Source organism: Thunnus maccoyii, chromosome 5 (genome assembly GCF_910596095.1).
Source record: "Thunnus maccoyii chromosome 5, fThuMac1.1, whole genome shotgun sequence".
Lineage (NCBI taxonomy): Eukaryota > Metazoa > Chordata > Actinopteri > Scombriformes > Scombridae > Thunnus > Thunnus maccoyii.
The window spans coordinates 24,448,395-24,454,976 of NC_056537.1; positions in this window are offsets into that span (position 1 = coordinate 24,448,395).

Consider the following 6,582-nt stretch of genomic DNA (forward strand, 5'->3'; position numbering starts at 1 on the left):
CGGGCCAACCTAGTGTAGCTCCTACTCTCCCGGTGGTTCCCGAGCAGCCAGGAAGCCAGGGTGGCTGAGTGACTGTCCGAAGGAAGCATAGCCCTAAGCAGAAGCCCACGGTTCACCTCCAACCAGTTCATGTTTCTAACAGGTTCTCCCCACTCAGCAACACACCTGCTGAGAAACCAACTCTGATTATTGGCAGCCCCATAGTCAGAAACGTGAAGTTAGCAACATCAGCAGCCATAGTTGAATGTATTCCTGGGGCCAGAGTGGGCGACATAGAATCAAATTTAAAACTGCTGGCTAAGGATAAACGTAAATATGGTACGATTGTCATCCATGTCGGCGGTAACGACTCCCGATTATGCCAATCGGAGGTCACCAAAATTAATGTTGAGTCGGTGTGTACATATGCAAAAACAATGTCGGACTCCGTAGTTTTGTCTGGGCCCCTGCCAAATCTGACTAGTGATGACATGTATAGCCGCATGTCACAATTCTACCGCTGGCTGTCGAGGTGGTGTCCAGCAAACGATGTGGGCTTCATAGATAATTGGCAGACTTTCTGGGGAAGACTTGGTCTGATTAGGAGAGACAGCATACATCCCACTCTGGATGGAGCTGCTTTCATATCTAGAAATATGGCCAAGTTTATTAGTAGACCAAAACCATGACAACCCAGAGTTGAGATCAGGAGGCAGAGCTGCAGTCCTGCACGCTTCTCTGCGCTTCCATTAGAGCAGTTACCCACCCAAAACCACATAGAAACTGTGTCTGTCCCCCAACCACTTAAATCAATTAAATCCAAAGTAAACAGAAGAGGATTCATTCATAAAAATCTAATAAAAATTGAAACCACTACTGCAATAGTACAACAAAATAAGATAATTAAATGTGGACTCTTGAACATTAGATCTGTCATCTAAAGCCGTATTAGTAAACGATTAAATCTCAGATCATCATATTGATTTATCTTGTCTTACTGAAACCTGGCTGTGTCATGAGGAATATGTTAGCCTAAATGAATCCACTCCCTGCAGTCATATTAATACTCACATTCCTCGAGACACTGGCTGAGGAGGTGGAGTTGCAGCCATTTTCAACTCAAGCCTAATCATCAACCCTAGACCTAAATTTAATTATAACTCATTTGAAAGCCTTGTTCTTAATATCTCTCACCCAACCTGGAAAACTTTACAGCCAGTTCTATTTGTTTTAGTGTACCGTCCTCCTGACCCATACTCTGAATTCCTACCTGAATTCTGAGTTTTTATCAAACTTAGTCCTTAGTACAGATAAAGTAATTATAGTAGGTGATTTTAGTATTCATGTGGATGTTGATAATGATAGTCTTAGCACTGCCTTTATCTCATTGTTAGACTCAATTGGCTTCTCTCAGTGTGTAAATAATCCCACTAATAATCCCACTGTCTTAACCACACCCTCGACCTTGTTCTGATTTATGGGATTGAAATTTAACATTTAATAATTTTTCCACAAAATCCTATTTTATCAGACGATTACTTAATAACTTTTGAATTCCTATTACTGGATTACACACCATTAGACAAAAACGTCTTCACTAGATGTCTATCTGATAGTAAGTAGCTAAATTTAAGGAAGCAATTCCATCAATACTGAATTCAATGCCATGTCTCAATACTACAGAGGACTCTTATGTTAACTTAGGTCCCTCCCAACTTGATAATCTTGTTTATAGTGCTGCAGGCTCATTACGAATAACACTCGACTCCATCACCCCCTTAAAAAGGAAGATAATAAAACATAGGAGGTTAGCTCTCCCAAACTCTTAACTCCCAAACCCGCAAATTAAAGCAAAGATTGCGAAAATTTGAAAGGATTTGGCGTTCCACCAAAGTGGAAGAATCTCGCTTAGTCTGGCAAGATAGTCTTAAAACATATAGGAGGGCCCTCTGTAATGCCAGAGCCGCCTATTACTCAGCATTAATAGAGGAGAATAAAAACAGCCCTAGGTTCCTTTTGGCCAGGCTGACAAAGAGTCATAACTCTATTGATCCATGTATTCCTATAGCTCTCAGTAGCAATGACTTTATGAGCTTCTTTAATGATAAAATTCTAACAATTAGAGGCAAAATTCACCACCTCCTGCCCTCAACAGGCACTGATTCCTCCCCAAACACAGGCACCTTAGAAACAGCTGTAAATCCTGACATATATTTGGACTGTTTTTCTCCAGTCGACTTTCCTGAACTAACTTCAATGATTTGTTCAGCTAAACCATCAACCTGTCTCTTAGACCCCATCCCAACTAGGTTGCTTAAGGAAGCCTTACCCTTAGTTAGCGCTTCTTCACTAGATATGATCAATCTGTCTTTAGTAACAGGCCATGTGCCACAGTCTTTTAAAGTAGCCGCAATTAAACCTCTTCTTAAGAAGCCTACTCTTGATTCAGGCATTTTAGCCCATTATAGACCTATATCTAACCTTCCATTTCTCTCTAAGATCATTGAGAAAGCAGTTTCTAATCAGTTATGCGACTTTCTACATAACAATAGTTTATTTGAGGATTTCCAGTCAGGATTTAGAGCACATCATAGCACAGAGTACTATGATGCACTGGTGAAAATCACAAATGACCTCCTAACTGAATTGGACAAAGGATTTGTCTCCATACTTGTCCTGTTAGATCTTAGTGCCGCATTCAACACAATTGACCATCAAATCCTTTTGCAGAGACTGGAACATTTAATTGGCATTAAAGGAACTGCATTAAGCTGATTTAAGTCCTATTTATCAGACCAATTTCAGTTTGTACATGTTAATGATGAATCCTCCATGAAGGCAAAAGTTAGACACAGAGTTCCACAAGGTTCTGTACTTGGACCAATACTATTCACCTTGTATAGGCTTCCTTTAGGTAATATTATTAGGAAACACTCCATAAATTTTCATTGTTATGCAGATGATACCCAATTATATTTATCAATGAAGCCAGATGAAACCAATCACTTAAACAAACTCCAGGCATGCCTTAAAGACATGGATGACCTGCAATTTTCTACTACAAAACTCAGATAAAGTTATTGTGCTTGGCCCTAAACACCTTAGAAACACATTATCTAATGATATAGCTACTCTTGATGGCATTACCATGGCCTCCAGCACCACCGTAAGGAATCTGGGAGTTATCTTTGATCAGGATATGTACTATTACTCCCACATAAATCAAATTTCAAAGACTGCCTTTTTTCACTTATGTAATATCGCAAAAATCAGGCACACCCTGTCCCAAGAAAAACTAGTCCACGCATTTGTTACTTCTAGGCTGGATTATTGCAATTCCTTATTATCAGGCTGCCCTGATAATAAGTCTTTAACCCTTAGATGCACGAGTGACTGGACCCTACACTCTTCCATAGTGGGTCAAAAATGACCCATATTAGAATCAATGTGTTTTTATGCCATTTTTGTCATTTTGGTTAAGAATAATCACTTGTATAATGTTTAGTATTATATTTAGGACCACACAAATGATTTCATGTTTGAAATATCTTTATTTTTCACTTTTTAACATTTTTGAAAAAGAAAATTACTCAGAAGAGCAATAGAAAAATGTGAACATCTATTGTGTTTATGTGTGTGTGTAACTGTCCAGTCATTGACAGTTCCTCTCTCTTTTCCCTGTTTTGCCTTCTTGTCTCATCACTGTTTGCAGTTCAGACAAACTACCTGTTTCTGGCTGTGATCATTGCACACAGGTACATTGCATTTCCCACACCTATTGTTGACTTTGCGATTTTTGTTACTCAGGCAGATCTGACACCTCTTTCTCTTTGGTTGGCCCTGTCTGTTTCTTTCCTGTGGCTGGGTTGTGGCTTTTGTCACCCCACACCTTTCCATTGCTTCAATAATCGGGGTTTGCAGTTGGGGGCAGCCTTCTAGTCGACTCCTCATGTGTGGTGTGACAAGCTCTTTGTGATGTCCTTGTTGCCTATAGTCAGGTTACTGCATAGCCACACCGCTAGGTTAATGTTAGCATGCTTAACACATGTTGCATCCAGTAACTAGGCCTTGCATGCAACTAACCTCATTTTAACCTGGCACCTTTAGCATACACCAATTGGCCTTGAATAGAGAACCACACAGTTAGGAGGTTAAAACCTAGTTTGGCGCCCCTTTTGTTAAATAAATGCTTTTGGATATACCTGTTGTCTGTTTTAATGTTGCACAAGAATGAGTTTTGCCAACCCCTGCTCTGTAAAGAACTCCAAATCCTTCAACCATAACTAGCTATTGATATGGTGATTTTGTTTATAGTTATTAAATTAATTATTAATCAAAGTCCCAAATTCATAGATTAGTACACTTTGAATTGGCTATCTTTTTCCCTGAGTCCAGGGTGGTGCCCCGTTATTATTAATTCTTATTAATAATTTTATTGATTTTAATAATTAATTATCTTCGATAATCATTAATTATTGCTGATAGCCAAACTTGTAGCCACAGCCCAACAGTGTTCATGAAGAAATGGGTAAAATTATTAAGACTGGGTGAGCCGAAAAATGGGTAAAACGAGCAAGGGTCGGGGGTTACCCGAAAAAGGGCCGAAAAATGGCGAAAATGAAAAGAGAGTGAGATCTTCCCCAAAATGTGATAAAGTGAATACGGGGTGGGTTTTAATGGTGAAATGGGTAAAATTAGTAAGATTGGGTGTCGGCCATTAAATGGATAAAACGAATAAGGGCCGGGGGTTACCGGAAAAATGGCAGAAAAGGGGCGAGAATGGAAATAGAGTCAGATCTTCCTGAAAACCTGTTACAATGAGTGCGAGGTGGGTGTTAATGGAGAAATGGGTCAAATTAGTAAGATTGGAAATCGGGTAAAACAAGTAAGGGCCGGGGATTACTCAAAAAATCGCGAAAATGAAAAGAGTGTTGGATCTTCCTGAAAACCTGATCAAATGAATACGGGATGGGTGTTCGTGAACATTTGGGAAAAATAATTAACCCTCGTGTTGTCCTCTAGGTCAAGGTGACCCGGTGGCCGAAAACGTCCCTTTGTGCGTGTGTGCAGTAGGATATGTCGTGCACATGACATTTGTGATTCTTGAAGCAGTTATCTTTTGTTTTTGAATAATAGGAAGAAAGCAAGAAAAAAAGAATAAAGGAAAAAAAAGATGACACAAACACTTCATATCACAGAGCCGCTACTTTATTGTAGCCCTCCCGTTGTCCTCTGGGTGGAGGTGACCCGGCGGCCGAAAACGTCCCTTTGTGTGAGACCGCAGAGCCGCTTTATTGTAGCCCTCGCGTTTTCCTCTGGGTTGCGGTGACCCGGCGACCGAAAATGTCCCTTTGAGTGAGATCACAGAGCCGCTTTATTGTAGCCCTCGCATTGTCCTCTGGGTCGAGGTGACCCGGCGGCCGAAAACGTCCCTTTGTGTGCGCGTGCGTGCAGTAGGATTTCCCGTTGCGCATGACATTTGTGATTCTTGAAGCGGTTATCTTTTGTTTTTGAGTAATAGGAAGAAAGTAAGAAAAACAAAAAAAAAAAGAATAAAGGAAAAAGGTGACACAAACACTTCATATCACAGAGCCACTACTTTATTGTAGCCCTAGCGTTGTCCTCTGGGTGGAGGTGACCCAGCGGGTGATAACGTCCCTTTGTGTGTGCATACGTATGTATGTGCCTGGGTGCGTGCAGTAGGAGTTCTCGTTTTGCATGACGTTTGTGATTCTTGAAACAGTTGTCTTTTGGTTTGAATAATAGGAACAGAGTAAGAAACAGAATAAAGGAAATGATGACACAAACACTTCGTATCACAGAGCCACTACTTTATTTTAGTTATCCTTTTCTTTGTTGTCATCGTAACAAAAGGTCACACACAAAAAAAAACTAACACACATCACTTTAGTCAGTTCTGTAAATTTCGTCGGGACCATCTCTGTATGGCGTCGCACATGCTGACGAGGTGCGAGCAGACCTGGATCGTCTGAGCGTCGTTGAAGCCGTCATCCCAGCAGAACTCTTCCGTACAGAGGATGAGGCTGCCGCCGCCACCGTCGCTGCCGGGGCCGAGAGAATTGGAGCGTCTCAGCGGCAGACGAGGCTGGACTCTGTCCCCGCGGTCTCCCTTTTCTTCTTCTTCTCACTGTCTCTCTTATTACCTTCACGCGCCCTCGTTCCTCCCCCCGTAAGCATCAGGTCTCCGTGACCCGACGTCGCCGCTTCTTCTCCTCTATGTCCTCTCCGTCGCCGTTCCCCTCACGTACACGCCCCCGTTCCTCCCCGTAAGCATCGTGTCTCCGTGACCTGACGTGAGGTCGCTCCTTTCCTTCCTTTCCTTCTTCTTCTTCTTCTTCTCCTCCTACGTGACCTCTCCCTCGCCGTTCCCCTCACAGGCACGTCCCGTTCCTCCCCGTCGGCGTCGGGTCTTTCCTCTATGCTGTAGTGTGCTGGGGAGAAAACAGCGAGAAGAGGGACTTGGCACGACTGAACAGACTGGTGAGGGGGGCTGGCTCTGTTGTGGGCACAGAGCTGGATCCTCCGGTCACAGTGGCGTGGAGAGGAGGACACTGGAGAAAGTGCACTCCATCCTGAACAACG